Source organism: Canis lupus, chromosome 1 (genome assembly GCF_003254725.2).
Source record: "Canis lupus dingo isolate Sandy chromosome 1, ASM325472v2, whole genome shotgun sequence".
Taxonomy (NCBI): Eukaryota; Metazoa; Chordata; class Mammalia; order Carnivora; family Canidae; genus Canis; species Canis lupus.
Window position 1 is genome coordinate 55,250,037 of NC_064243.1, and position 15,045 is coordinate 55,265,081.

At 53.5% G+C, this 15,045-nt stretch overlaps 1 long non-coding RNA gene across 1 annotated transcript; it reads right to left on the reverse strand.

The window, feature by feature from the left end:
- Positions 1–2,082: 2,082 nt before the first annotated feature.
- On the reverse strand, positions 2,083–14,565 carry LOC112643802 (uncharacterized). The gene is made up of 3 exons (XR_003125906.3): positions 14,467–14,565; positions 3,451–3,780; positions 2,083–2,719 (listed from the first exon to the last, which is right to left on the reverse strand). It is a non-coding gene; the product is annotated as an uncharacterized LOC112643802 (long non-coding RNA).
- Positions 14,566–15,045: the final 480 nt, after the last annotated feature.

Below are 15,045 nucleotides of genomic sequence, written 5' to 3' on the forward strand. Positions count from 1 at the left end.
ACGGTGACTAAGGCTTTGGGCGGGATGACAGCAGCCCGACGGCAGCAAGCACACCGTCCATGCCAGCGGCCTCGCAGAAAAACCCGTGCGGGAGAGTCAGGAGGGGCATCTGCAGATGGTGGCACGTCGGAAGTGCTCAGTGTTCCCTGGGCCTTGTGGGCCTGTGGTGGACATATGGACATACAGACCGTAGCTAGGGACCCACAGCTCGCCATCTCCAACTGGACAGAGGCCACCAGGTCATGGTCATCGCCCACACCCTGCTCCGACCAGCTCTCTGTGGCTCGCTTTTTCTTTCTCTTTCCTTCCTTCCTCCCTCCCTCCCTCCCTACCCCTGCTTCCCCCTTCCCGGCCCTTCCTCCTCCCCTCCCTCTCGCCCCCTCTCCCTTCCCCCATTCTTCCTTCATCTTCATCTTCCCCACCAGGTTCTGAACATCACACCAGCACCACCCCATCCCTCTTGGGAGCTTCAGTGTCTGACTCTGGTCAGATCTAACTGCTCAGAATCACCGGGACTCCTTTGATGTTTGAAAGAAACACCAAAAACCCAATTAAGAGAAAGCTGAATGTCACCGTTTCCGTGTGGTTTGTGAGAGCGAGGTGTGTGGAACGGACAAGAGCAGAGGAGAGATTTCTAGGAAGGAGAATGATCTTTGGCTGAGGAAACACTAACAGACCTTCAGTCACAGGAAAGAAAAGTCTCAGACGAGTTTGGAAAACAGAGGGTTAAATAATGAATGTACACAATTTATGTATTTGTGTGCCTTATGTGCACACAGGTGTTAGTAAATATGTAATGTCCACCGATAGAGCGTGGAGGCAAGAAGTCCCAGAGTGGGGACAGACCGCGAGGCCTCGGGCAGTGAGGGTGGCATCTGACCTCAGGGTCCCCCACCTGTTCCCTCCTCCATCTGCCTCAGGGCCACAGGATGGGCCCGTGGAGACAGTGACTGGTCCCAAAGGCCACTGGGGGTGACGCGCAGCCAGGAAGGAGAGGCCAGCACATCTCAGCTACCTGCAGAGATGCAGGAGAGGGCTGCCCGCAGCCTCACGAGTGGGTCCTGAGCGGGATGGTGATGTCAGAGGACGGTGTGCATGGGGACAGAGTGGTCTGACTCTGATCTGCTCCCAGGGGCATGGACCACCAGACTCCCACCTCAGGAGCGGCACCGGCCCCTCTGCCCACACAGGTGTCAGCCAGTGGCACTGAGTGCCTCTGTGGGTGTCCAGGGCCGCAGACGGTAGGTGCTCCACCAGGCCGGGCTTCAGAGCTGCCTCAGAGAAGGGCCCGAGGCCTCGATGGATGGATGAAAGCTCCGCAGCACATGCACCAGGGGAGAAATCTGGCGTCCCACCAGGCTCACGTCTGGCAGGTGTGCGCACTCTCAGCCTTCCTGTCTGAGCTTGAAGGGCTCCGAGGAGGAAGAGGTGGGTCTGGCCAGCACCCCTGAGCCCCCCACCAGTGAGGCACCTCATCGTCCCTGTTCCCAGCCAGAGGGCTGTGCAGCTCTTCCCCAGGCTCCGGGCAGGCAGGCGGCCAGGCCCCGCCAGTGGGCATGCATCTCTTCTGGTTCAAAAGTACAGAGGTGACTGGAGTGGCCAGAGGGGAGCACTAACCATCTCTGCTGGAGCTGGACTTGCAAACTGGGGAGACGTGAGCCGGGGCTGCCAGGAAGACCCTCGGGGTGCAGAGAGCCTATCCCTGGGGACACAGAGCCATGGGGCCTGTGAGAGGATGAGAGGACAGAGGGCATCCCGGAGGCCCGAGAGGCCCTCCCCTGCAACGATGCTCTCATGCCGGCCTCCCTTTGCTTCCCTGGGACCAGGCTGAGCTGGGTGTCGTTCTGTGCGACCCAAAGCATCCCACGCAGGATGGGAGGCTCAGGAAGCCAAGTAAACGAAGAGCAGTTTGGTTTTCTGAGAGCAAGTATGTGTGACAAGGGCCTTAGGGGAAGCGCGCTGCCCACTGTGGTTAACGCCCCGTGGGCCCTGCGAGGAGTTGGGGTAACACTGAGAGCCCCAGGCCCCTCCCAGCCCTTCCCCACTCTGGTGGCCCCGATCCACTGCTGACAACCACTGAGGGACATGATGCCTTTGATGTCCCCTCACGGCCAGACCCCGAGGGGCAGCAAAGGGCCCGCGTCGAGCAGAAGTGAGCCCGACGGGGTGTCCACCAGCCCTGGGCGGGGGGTCTCTCCAGGATGGCTTCGTCTAAAGATTTGCTTGACAGTGTTGAGACCAAGGGACACCTGCAGCCACCTAGGAGTACGAGCCCTCCCACTTTGCCCATGGATCCTGTCAGGGCAGGAAGGTGGCATCTACAGGAGAGCTCTGGGGCAGCGAGCTGGGGTTGGGCAGTGAGACCCGGAAAGCAGGGGCCTGGCGGTGCTCAGGGGCAGCTTCCTGGACATCTTGCCCCTGAAGGAAAGACAGACAGCCTCCCTGCCGCTGTTCTGATGGGTCAGACCACTCACCGATGTCAGTGGTTGGATGGTGGGGGGCCCTTCCCTGTGACTTTGGAGCCGCCCGAGCTGTTGGTGGGAGGATGGAAGGCACCTTCTGGAAACAGCGGCTCAGGTGCTGTTGTTTGCCGGGGACCATCGCAGGACAGGCCGAGAAGAGGAGGCAGCAGGACAGTGAGCCGTGAGCTGTCAGCGCAGGTGGGTGTCTTGAGCACCAGCTCTGTGCCAGGTGAGCCCTGTGGATCCCCACAGCAGCCCTGCACGACCGGAAGATTGGCCGCATTTCACTGGTCAGGAAGCTGGTGCTTCATGAAGACTGTTGTTCTCACTCATGACCCCGGAGGGTGGGTTCACACAACGTGGGACATGGAGTCTGGGCCCCGTCCCCACCCACCCTGGGCCACCCTGGCCTTCAGTGTTGTTGGGCCAGTCGTGGCTGTGGAAAAGACCTCATGAGGTCGGAGCCTTGGCCCCAGCCAGACAAGCTCCCAGCGCATCCAAGGCACCTCGCTGCAGGCCGGCGGCTCGCTCTCTCTCCAGCCCCATCCCTTCTTACAGAGCATCAGGCAGAGACATTGGACCGAAATCAGGGGCTCCTCCAAACGAGTTACAAGTGATGCCAAATAAGCACTAGGCAATGCTCACGTTAGCCAGTGAACAGGCTCCCTGGCCCGTCCCCCACCTGAGTCCCGGGGTGCCCTCACCCCAGGTGCTGAGCTTCGAAGGCCTCTCCCACCTGCACTGACCGAGGCGCAGCAATGCCAGGCTCCCTGAGCACCTGCTCTGTGACCCCGGGCAGCACGAACCCACGTCTACTCCATTCATCTATGGGCACCCGAAGCTCTGGGCCTTCGCGGGGTGTGTGTACGCAGTGCACGCTCCCTAGGGATGCACACACGGGGATGCTGCTTTCCTGGAGGGGTGGGAGCCCCTGCCACAGCCCTGAGGTCAGAGCGAGGCTGCACCCGGCCGTGGCGGATACGATTACCTTTTGTCCTGATGCACAGAACGATTGAATGAATGAGCCCGAGGACTTGCTCCAAAACACGCACATGCCAGGACGCCCCATCCAAAAGGCCTGCCCCAGTCACCTCTTGATGGCTGGATTCTTTCTGAGACCCTCAGTAAGAACTGAAACGGGCCCAGGTGCCATAATATCCCCTGTGCCCTGAGGCAGGCATCCTTTCTCAAGGTGACAGAGAGATGGCCCTGCAGGGGTTCCTGCTCCACACTGAGCCACCGTGGACATGAGACACCCTCTCTGAGCCTCATCTGTGACGGCGACAGCAGCCTCCTCTGTGCAGTGGGACGTGTGGACCTGAGGAAGAGACAAAGAAGGGCTGAGATGTGCCGGCAGTCACATCGGCTGTCCCGCCTCCAGAAGAGCACCCTGTGAGCCGGGCTCTGCTGGGTGCTGGGGTCGAGAGACCGAGCAGACTCTGCAGCTCCCCTCCCTGCACACGGGCGCTGGGTGCAGTCCAGAGCACCTGCTCTCAGGGTGCAGACGGAGGGCTGCAGAGAGGGTGAGGAAACACCACCACTGGGGCGACACGGGACTCATGTCTTGAGAGGCCTTGGTGCCCCAAGGGTCACCTGGAAAAAAAGGGGAGGATTCATGGGAAAAACCAATAGAAAAGACAAAGGGCAGGGGTTGGAAAGTACAAGAATGTTCTAGAAACTGCATAGTCTAGCTGGACACGGTGTGGACACCGCTGTTATCTCCGGGAACGTGGCACGAGGGTGGCCTGAGGAACGCCAGGAGGGACCAGGGGTGCTCCAGGAGGACATGGTGGCAAAGGCCAAACAGCACAGGGCGTCCGGGAGTCCAGAAAGGGAAGGACTACAGTCCTGGCCATTGATCCTGGTGGGACCTGAGAAAAGCCCGGGTCCCATGTGGTTCAATCTTTTTTTTTTTTTTTTTTGTATATTTTTTATTGGAGTTCGATTTGCCAACATATAGCATAACACCGAGTGCTCATCCCAGTCAAGTGCCCCCCTCAGTGCCCATCACCCAGTCACCCCAACCCCCTGCCCACCTCCCTTTCCACTACCCCTTGTTGGTTTCCCAGAGTTAGGAGTCTTTGTTTAAAGTCACATTCAAGTTACAAAGGCTGGCTGCTGCGAAAGTTTTCAAGTGCATGAGCGGTGGATTTTTGTCTTTCTCGGCCTCCTGCCTCCTCCTGCTCCCGCCAACACACACAACACACCCGGGCGGAAATACAAGCCAGATTCCCACCAGCACTCCTTAAAATTCTTGGTTGACATCTCTGCCACTCCCCAAAATTCCACACTCACAGCAACTGCTAAAAAACCTTTATTTTTCTTTCTGCTCTTGGAACTCCTCACGGGTCATGTTGTGGCCACGACGCCCCCCACGTCACGCTCTGCTTGCCCCTCTGGTGGCTGCAGGGCCGGGGCCGACAGGCTGCCCCAAGCACGTTGCCCTGTGTTGCAGGATCTGAAGGCCCTAAAGCTAGCACAGCGTGGGGACTCCCTTCAAGAAAAAGAATAAAAATACGGACCCAGAGGAAAGTACGGATGAGAAAAAAATGTTTAGAATAGAAAAGAAATCACAACACATTATAACTATTCAAAAGCTGGCAAATGCAATAAGCATAACGAGAGAAAAACGCACCCTTTTTGCTAATTAAGTGCCTAATGATGACTAGGGTTTTGAAGAACTTCCTGCAGAGAGAGCACAGAGATCATCAAGCCTTTCCTCCGCCCAGCTCTGAATTGGCTTCTTCTCTGTCTTAGAGAGCTTGTCACCTGACCGCATCCTGCGCCAGCAGGCTGTGGACACGTCCCCGTGGGGGGCTCTGCACGGCGCTGGCCCGGGTCCACCTGGGGTCCCTCAGCCAGGCCTGCCCCGGGAGCCTGCAGCCGTGGCTCCAACCCTCACAATGGCCTGGAAGCTTTTCCAGATGCCCAAGCCTGGTCCCCCCCATGGAGGTGGCTTCCAGGATTTGAACGTCCATGGCTTAAACCATGAACCTTGGGAGCCAAGGGTCCACCAAGGCCAACCTGCTTCCCAGCAGCCAAGAGGAGCATATGAGCTTAGAGACACATCAGCCCTCCGCAGTGTTCATTCACCCCTGCGCGCCCAGGCTGCCAGGGCGGTTTCTCTTGCGTGGCACTGTGGGCCTCGGGGTAGGCATCCATTCTCATGACCATGGCTCCTGGTGGCCATGGGCTCCCCATGGCCGTGGCTCTAGAGCCTCTACTCCGAAGGGCTTAGGCTGGGGGCAGCCCTCCGACCGGAAGACAGATGAAGGGGCCTGTCTTAAAACTGAATTTTCACAGCAGATACGTGATCATTTAGAGTGGATGATAAACATTAATTTAGGTGACAATTTTCCTAAATGTACTTTTATTCCCTGCTACAGACGCCCCCCCCGCCCCATCTCACAACGGTTCGCCTTAACGATTTTGAACTTCACAGTGGTGCAAAATCAATACATTTCACTGCACATCGTACTTGGACTTTTGCGTTTGGATCTTGTCCAGGCTAGAGACGTGTGGTTTGACTCTCACTTGGAACGCGTGTCCACGGCAGGTCCGTGGCAGCCGCGTGGTCACGGGGGTTAAGGGCCAACACATGTTGGTCGGGAGGTAACCCCCTGGTCCCTCAGAGAAGATGTACAAGTCGGTTTCCCAAGGCAGCCGTGACACTTGCTGCAGACTGGGCTTAGATGGTAGGACAGTGTTCCAGGTTCTGGAGGCCAGGAGTCCAAGGCCCGGGGGTCGGCAGGGACAAACGTGTTGGCCTTGCTGGGACCCACCGCAGGGTGCCAGGGGAAATGGGAGCTCGAGGGTTGTGCTATAGTCCCTCTAAAACAGACAAGTGGGGCAGCCTGGGTGGCTCAGCGATTTAGCGCCGCCTTCAGCCCAGGGCGTGATCCTGGAGACCCGGGATCGAGTCCCACGTCGGGCTCCCTGCATGGAGCCTGCTTCTCCCTCTGCCTGTGTCTGTCTCTCTCTCTGTGTTTCTCTCATGAATAAATAAATAAAATCTTTGGGAAAAAAAAAAAAAACAGACAAGTGAAGTCAAGCACACATACCCTTAGACCTTCTTTCCAGGGAGCATGGGAAGGGCAGACGGGAAGGTCACGGCCACCTTGCTGTTCCTGCACCTACCCCACTTGCAAGCCCAGCCCGAGTCCAGGCCCCACAGAGGGGCCCGTGGAGGTGGAGGTGCTGGGTGTCCTCGCTGGGGAAGCATCTCGTGACGGCTGGGGTGCAGCTCCTCGATGCCTGAGGGGTGAGATCTCTGCGGAGAAGCTTCGAAGCAGGTAAATATGCTTTCTCAGACAGGTTCCAGGCTCGCCCCCAGGGATCAGGGTGATAGAGACACACTGGCCTGACCTCCGTGGCCTAAGACAGGTCCTCACGGGTGTTCTGGGAGGGCTCTCTGCGAAGTGCACCTGGTGGGCATCAAAGAGCCTGCCTGCAAGGGCCGAGCGCTCGGCAGGGAGGATCTGCTGGCACACGGAGCAATGGGGGATGTGGGCGGAGAAGGCCCTCGCACAGACCCACCCTCTCGGCCCTGCACCCGCCAGGGCGCCATCACCTCTCCCCTGCGCTGTCTCTGTGTCTGTGTCTCTCTCTGTCTCTGTCTCTGTCTCCCCTCCCTCCCGGTGAGGCCCTCCATCCTCTCGGTAGCTGGTCCTACCACCTGCCACATCATTCCTCCCCTTTCTGAGTCTATCTTTTCATCTGTGAAAATGATGGTAACAAAACCCTATCTGATAGAACTTCTGTGAATATAAACGACAAAATGAGAGAAAGGGGGGAGCCCCTGCTGGCGTGCAGCAGCTACCCAGTGAGGTGTCCAGTACTTTAGAAGAGATTGAGTTAATGTTGTCCGATCTGGAGAAATTTCCCCAGGGTGGGAGTGTTATTTAAAAACAAATATTTTTTTTTTCCTTTTCAAATCCTAGCTTCCCAGTGCTTTTCAAGTGAAAAACGAGCAGAAAGGCCAACCTTTTTGTGTCCTTGGTATCTGGTTACAGACCAGGGGTGGGTAAAGGCCAAGAGAAACCCAGTCTTAGAAGAGGACCGTTCTGGACATGCGCCCCGGGCATCAGCAACTGACATTCCCCTGGACCTTCAACAAAGGGGATCGGGTTCCCACCGTCTCCCCAGCCCCGGACGCGGGCACACAGAGTGTGCATTCATCCCGGCAGCCCTGTGGGGCGCACAGCTCAGGATGGGTGGGCCTGGCTCTGGGCTGACATCAACGTCCGCCTGGAAATGCAGGCATACCTGCCTCGAGGTGCATGTAGACCTTTTATCCAAGACCCAGACCTGCAAATTGAGGAACAGAAAGCTGGCATCGAATCACCCAAGTTTGCGTTAATAGGTGGATCTGCCAGAGATGGGCCTCAGGAGGGTCAGAGCTGAGCTCCTGAGGACACAACGGTCTCCCTGCCTCTCCCAGGGGACTCCGCACGTTTGAAAGAAGGTTCTGGCCAGAATGAACTCTGGATGGGCCACGCTTTTCATCAGGAAACTTCTTTCCAGCCAAGATGGTCTGATTCCGAAGCAGAAAAGGTGGTTGAGAAAGAGCAAAGGGGTCACGCACATTGTTCTGCCAACAGCTCATGAAGGCAGCGGGATCCACCCCAAACCCCTTCAGCTTCCCAAGTGGCAGGACAGGGACAGCCCCCCAGGCCCAGGAGTGGTCCACGGCATGGGCCTGGAGAGGTCCGGGTCAGAACTCCTCCAACCTGCCAGGGCCCGGTCGCTGGCTGGCCCGGCATCGGTTAATGAGAGTCCACTGAGAACAAAGAGTTAACTCTGTAGGCCTGTGGTTTTTAAACTGGAGCATCAGCAGGAAGCTCCAAACAAAACAGATTCTAATTCTCTTTAATGTTACATGCACAGGGGCCACGTTAGGCCCTTTTGAGTTTTCTGTATTTCCAAAGCTGCTGATGAAAAACATCTAAAGCTGAGTCACCCTCACACCAGCCACAAGTTCAGGTTCATTTCAGTCCAGGATCTCACTGGCTGTAGGGTGTTGGATCGGTGTCCTGGTGCTGCCCAAACAAAGGACCACAGCCTGGGTGGCTTAAAACAACACAAACCGATCCCCTCCCAGTTCTGGAGGTCAAAGGTCTGGGTGTGGGCCGGGCCGCACTCTCTGGGAGGGGCGCAGGGGAAAGTCCCCTCCCAGCCATCTGCGTTGTTCCTCCATCGCTGGCCTCCTCCTCCGGCTGCCCCACCCCGGGGCCTGCCTGGGTCACCCCGTGGGCGCTCACATGGCATTTCCCCTTCTCATAAGGACTCAGTCACTCTGGATGAGGACCCGCCTAATGGACCTATCCTAACTTGGTTATTCCCGGAAGACCCTAGGAATGAGGCCACTCCCAACATACAGGGCTCAGAACTTGCTCTGCCCCTAGAAATGACAAGCTTGAAGTTTGAGGTATTTTTAACAATAGATGCGCCCTGTGCCTCTTCCTTTGAGGACCACCATCTCCTCAAACTTGCGTGTTCTCTGTTTATTATCTGACTCCTGGTGAATTCAAGTCCCTGGTAAGCACTGAGCAGGCATTTAACAAACAACAGTGGATCACCTTCTGCTTCCCACTGAGCTCAGGGTGCCTTAGCTTGATACTGAGAGCACTCGCTGGAGGTCCAGTCCATTGCCCCAAGCCCCCCGTTCAGCGTCTTTCTCTGGCTCATTCTCTCCCGGAGGACTCTTAGAAGCCAGCGGGAAGCTCTCAGGGCCTTGTGAGCACGCATGGCTCAGGGTTGAGCTGCCTCCCAGGAGCTGGGGAGGTGAGGACACAGGCTGGGTTTAGGACCAGGGGACTGTGTGCAGACGGACAGCTGGGCATCGGGGGCCTGCTTGGGAAGGACAAAGAGTCTGAAAACCCAGTGTTTGCTTTTTGGGGTTGGAAGACCCCGGCCACTGACCACCCTGTTGTCAGATCTGACCACAAAAGGGCCATCATTGGCCACCCTACAGGCTGAGAATTAGTGGGAGGGAGGAAGCCTGGCTTCTGCTCGACCTCAGCACTGAGCAAGAGGAGAAGCCAATAAATATTCATGTGTTCTAATACTGACACAACCTTCATTTGCATGTCACTCATTAGAAATGCTGGTAAAAAACGCTCACCATGTAAAAAAAAAAAAAGGAAAGGAAAGATTGCTTTAGTTGAAAATAAAGGGATTTGTCTCTGTGGGAGATGAAATATTCACATTAATTTCCAGGATTTTCCTGTGATCCTGTCGAGGTCTCAGATGCTTGCGGCAGAACGAGGCACACATTGCCATTTCAAACAAAGTCAATGTCAAAAATGACACTCTGCATTTTTTCTCTTGAAAGCGAGAGATACAAGAGAGATTAATCTGCAAAAACATTGAATGCAAAAAAAAAAATGCAAGCAGTCAATAGATGCAGATGAGAGAATTAAGAGTCATTTTCTCAGGTTGCTATTAAAATAAGCAGAGGGACCCACAGACTGGACACAGTAGGGGTGACCACCTCCCCAGAGTGACAGGAGTGGAAAAGCAGAGACAAAGTTAGGGAGAAGGTAAGTAATCTCATGAATGACTATAGAAAATACTCCCCCCCACCAAGATTGCTGAATATATTCTTCTATTCAAAATAGTGATAAAGACAGAAATAGCCAATCAGATACAGCTGAGAAAATACCCATTTTCCATAGAGCAGCACACATGCAGACGACCTCCCACCAGGCTGTCCTCTGCAGAGGTCCTGCCCTGGGGACGTCCACCCTGAGGCTGGGTGCCCAGCAAACCCCCTCCTTTGGGGTCTCTGAGTGCAATGCTCCGTCAGTGCCTCGTGACTCTCCCTGGTTTATGGATTGGGAGTGGTTTGCTCACAGGTTTCTATTGAAGACGGGTATGTGTGGACATGGCCTAGAAGGCTGGTGGACAGGATGACAGAGATGAGGACAGTGTGGGAAAAGAGGTTGTTATAGATCCAACACGGACGATGGAGAACCCCTGCTTAAAGCACGTTTACGTAGCACCGTCCACAAGTTCTCCGAAGCAATAAAGCCCAGATGGGGGGTCCCTGGGTGGCGCAGCAGTTTGGTGCCTGCCTTTGGCCCAGGGCGCCATCCTGGAGACCCGGGATCGAATCCCACGTCGGGCTCCCGGTGCATGGAGCCTGCTTCTCCCTCTGCCTGTGTCTCTGCCTCTCTCTCTCTCTCTCTGTGACTATCATAAATAAATAAAAATTAAAAAAAAAAAAAAAGCCCAGATGGGACCTACGAAGGAGCAAGCTGTATTGTTTGGGAATTTTCATCATTTTAAAAATAACTTAAAAAAAAACCCTGTAAGATTATTTTTTTAATAAAGTATATATGTTTAGATTTGAAAGGGTTCAAGGTTGGTTTTTAAATGAGGTAAGTTTTTTTTTTTTTTAAGGTTTTATTTATTTATTCACGAGAGACACACACAGAGAGATAGAGGCAGAGATGTAGGCAGAGGCAGAAGCAGGCTCCATGCAGGGAGCCCGACATGGGACTCGATCCTGGGTCTCCAGGATCACGCCCTGGGCTGAAAGCAGTACTAAACCACTGAGCCACGAGGGCTGCCCTAAACGAGGTAGTTTTAAAGGTTATTTGTAGATCTAAAACTTTGTTTGCATTTAGCACAGACTGTGATTTTACCTACTTCTGACACTGGGTTTTGACAGTATATAATAGATTCTCTGTTCAAAGACACCCCTTGACAGAGTTTGATGAGTGAGGCATTAGTGTTTCAGATCATTTGTCTGAAAGGAGGGGAAAATGTGATTTTGTACATTTGTCTGTTTGGTTTTTGAAGAATGGTTTTCTTGAGGGAGCACAAACCCTGTTACAAGTCTTTGCTTCCTAAGTCAAGACCAAGGGACTGGATTCTTGGAGCTCATCTTAGACTTCACTTCCGTTTCCCTGGGCTCTGCCGACAGGTGAGCGCTGGCACAGACCACAGTCATTGCAGCAGCACAGCCCCTGGCTCTGACCACAGCTGGAACAAGGTTCATCCTGCAGCCTGAAGCCCTCCCCTCAGCTCCCCGGGGTGGGAAAGCATCACTGACAGGTGCCTTCAAACTCGGTCTCTTGCACATCACTCAGGGTTTCTTTCTCCAGATCCCAGGACACTCCAGGTGGTGGTGGGCAGGGCACAAAATGCCCCAAACACCACTCACAATGCGTGTCTCTCTCTGGAATTTGATTTCAGACAAATAGTCTGAAAGCATTAATGTCTCACTCATCAACTTCTGCCAATGTGTGGCTCAGAATGGAGAATGCATTACATGCTGTCAAAAAGGCAGTGTTGGAAGCAGATGAAAATCACCCCTATGCTAATGCAAATCAAGTTTTAAATCTACAAATGGGCCCTGCCATGGGGCACTCCCTCCCACCCAGGGCTAGTGCCCTCTGGAAGCACCATTGCCCTCCAGCAAAGTTGAGCAGCAGAGGCCCAGCTACCCAGGGGTTCGTGAGTGTCCAAATCCCCAGGTGAGTCCAGTACAACAGTGGTCCCATGTTACACATGACGCTAAACTGAGGTCACCAGAGTCAGAAACAGTCAAGGCCTCCCCCTGCCAACCTGAGGCGCTGCTCCTGCAGGGGACTGGCAGCCTTGGGCTTAGGCGGTGAGCCGTGTCTCTATGGAATCCATTGTAGCTGGGACGGGAGGCTAGAGTTAAGGGACCCCAGGGCTCCGACACTATGACCTATGAATGGAGATGGAGTCTTAGTCAACGGGCTCATATGCCCAGAGGTCGGGAGGTTGTCTAACTGCTTATCCAGCAAGGGGTCACTAAATCTGAATGAGATCATCACCATCAGAGTCTCCTTAGACCCTCCCCTTCACAAATGGTTACTGAGAGTTCTTTCACATTTTCCTTAAGAATCAAGGTGTCTTAAAGCATTAATTCATAGTTTAAAGGATCGTTCAGCCAACTCAGCACTTCCATCCAGAGGCATATGACCACGAATTCCAGGCGCCACCCTGGCGATGGAATTTAGCAGCATGGAGCTCCTGAGCCCCAATCCCCTGATGAGTTTCTAATGGGTCGTGGAGCTGAGAGCCTGGGAAGGGTGCAACATTAGGCTGCTTCTGCCTCTAATATGGTGAAGAGAGGGCTCCATTGAAATTCCGACGATTATCCTCTCTTCCTCTAGTGTGTAATCATCTGACGCTTTCAAAGAGTGTCATTACAGGCAATCACTTTCCATTAGTTATTGTTCCCAGTGTCCCTGCAGTACGGCATTACCGCCAGCCCACTTGCTCAGCTCAGCAAGGCAGTGCAAGAAAAGACTCCCTGACTTTCAAGAAAAACTGACAGAAATTGGAGTAAAAGAAAAAAATTCTCTTTCCACATTCCCAAAGCCGAACAGAACCCAGAGTTTAAAACTAATAGACCTTCCTGTGCTGCAAACAAACCACACTGTACCCTCCCTAATGGGGTCTCCCAGAAGATCTCCATGGTGTGTGCATGTGCGCGCACACACATATACACACATGCACATGCAAACACCATACTACTACTACCACCCCTCTCTACTCAGAGAACACACACACATATACAGTAACACCACCGTCACCATCATCACCATCACCATCATCACCACCATCACCATCATCACCACCATCACCATCACCATCATCACTATGACCACTGCCTTGGTTTATTTTTTCATTCGTTCATTCATTCAGCACGGATTAAATACTTGCTTACGTGCACTGGCCTTCTCCATTCATTCATTCAGCACTAATTAAGTGCTTCCTGCATATATTCGTCATTTTGCCAGGCCTTAGAGAGACAGAAATAAACCATCCATAATCCCTGTTCTTAGGATCTCATAGGCTATAAGAGACACAGAAAATAAACTTTACCTTGCTGTATAAATGCCATCTCTTATGTAAGTTGGACTCTAAAAAGCAGGGTAGGTAACGGAGGTCTAAAAAAAGCTTCGGTGTTTAGATAAGGAATGGTACTGCCTAAGGAAACCAAACCCAGCAAGCTGAGAAACATCCCTCATCACCACCCACCCTCCTCCATGGGTTTTGATGCCTCCACAGAACAGTTGTGGGGGGTGAGGTCTTATCACAGGGAAGGTGCACACGTTGGGATCGGGGCTGGTCCACACGTGTTCCTCAGACGAAGGTGTTTGTAAAGGTGCTACTCTACCGGGGCTGGTCACCAGGTCCCAGGAAGCTTACAGAATCTCCAAGAATAAACAGAATGTAGCTTATGACACATTCCCCCAGGAGCTAATGAGATACTCTAGTCTCACCACATCGTCATGAAATACCAGCCTCCCAACCACACTCAGCCTCCCTGCACAAGCGGTCATGCCTGTAGGAAAGGAAGTTCTGTGGGTTCATTAATCAGACTGTCCCAGAGACAGGTTGGAAATCGATCCGCAGACCAGTCTTCAGTGTTATGAACTTATATGCAGAGTATGTGTTACTCATGCAAACTTTTTAAAAAAAATAGTGTGCCCTTTTTGGTAGTTGGCCAATAACGTTTCACCTCTTATTGAAAACACAGCACACCCCATGCTCGGCTGTCCTCCTTCAGTCGCATGGGGTCACTGCAAAGTGAAAACCATTGTAAAACTTTCACAGCTGACAGAGAACAGTTTCAAAATACTGTGATGCTTCCAAGTAATGGTCAAGACACAGCAGATGCCAGGAAATTAGAGCTCATCTCTCTAGGTGATTAAACCAAACTCCTGAGATGTTTCCCACACTAAACCCTCAGCACTACGGTGCAAAACCGACATGTTCACATCTTCGTGATATGTGGTTGAATGAGAAAAACCAGTTGTAGAGCGACATGAACTGTCTAAACCTACTGTATAAAACCGTGTGTGTGTGTGTGTGTGTGCGTGCGTGCACGCACAGAGGAAGAAACCAGAGTCCCACTCCAGTGCCGGCTGTGTCCCCCACAGGCTGCCCCAGGGTCACGTCACTGCTGACAGCACCCTGGCCGCTACCCTAGGGAGCAGGGCCTGTGGCTCGGACTCACCTCTGCCATCCTTCTTTCCCTGCCTCCTTCTCAGACCCTGGAACGTGTCCTTAGCGTCACCTACGCTGGGACTGGGCTCCATCATGGCTTACAAACCTCACACTTCAAGTTATTTATAGCTTTTCTATCACAGCCCTAAATAACACAGAAAATTATCACACATCACAGTTATTTGAAGCCACAAAAACGTTCTCTCAGCAGTTTTTATTTGCAGCGAGGCCTTCAGACTCGAAAGCCCATGTCCCGTGTGGGTGCGTCCCTCTGGGGGAGGGCTGGCTTCCTCAGGTCTATTCTCTCTCTCCCTGGTCCCCAGGCATCCCACACTATCGCCCCTCCTGAGGCAGCCTCACAGGTCCCCAAACAAAGAAAATCCCAGGTGCTCAAATCAGAATTACCTCTGGTCACGTAGTATAATTCTATTTCTTCCCAAGTAAACTGCGGGATTCTTCTGACTATAGATACCCCATGCTAACAGTGCCTAAAGCACAAGCATTGCTCCTGTGCTGACAATTATTTTTATTTGAATCGTTTTTCTTTGAGTACTATTAGTGTGTGTTTCCAAATTTAGAGCTACAAAGG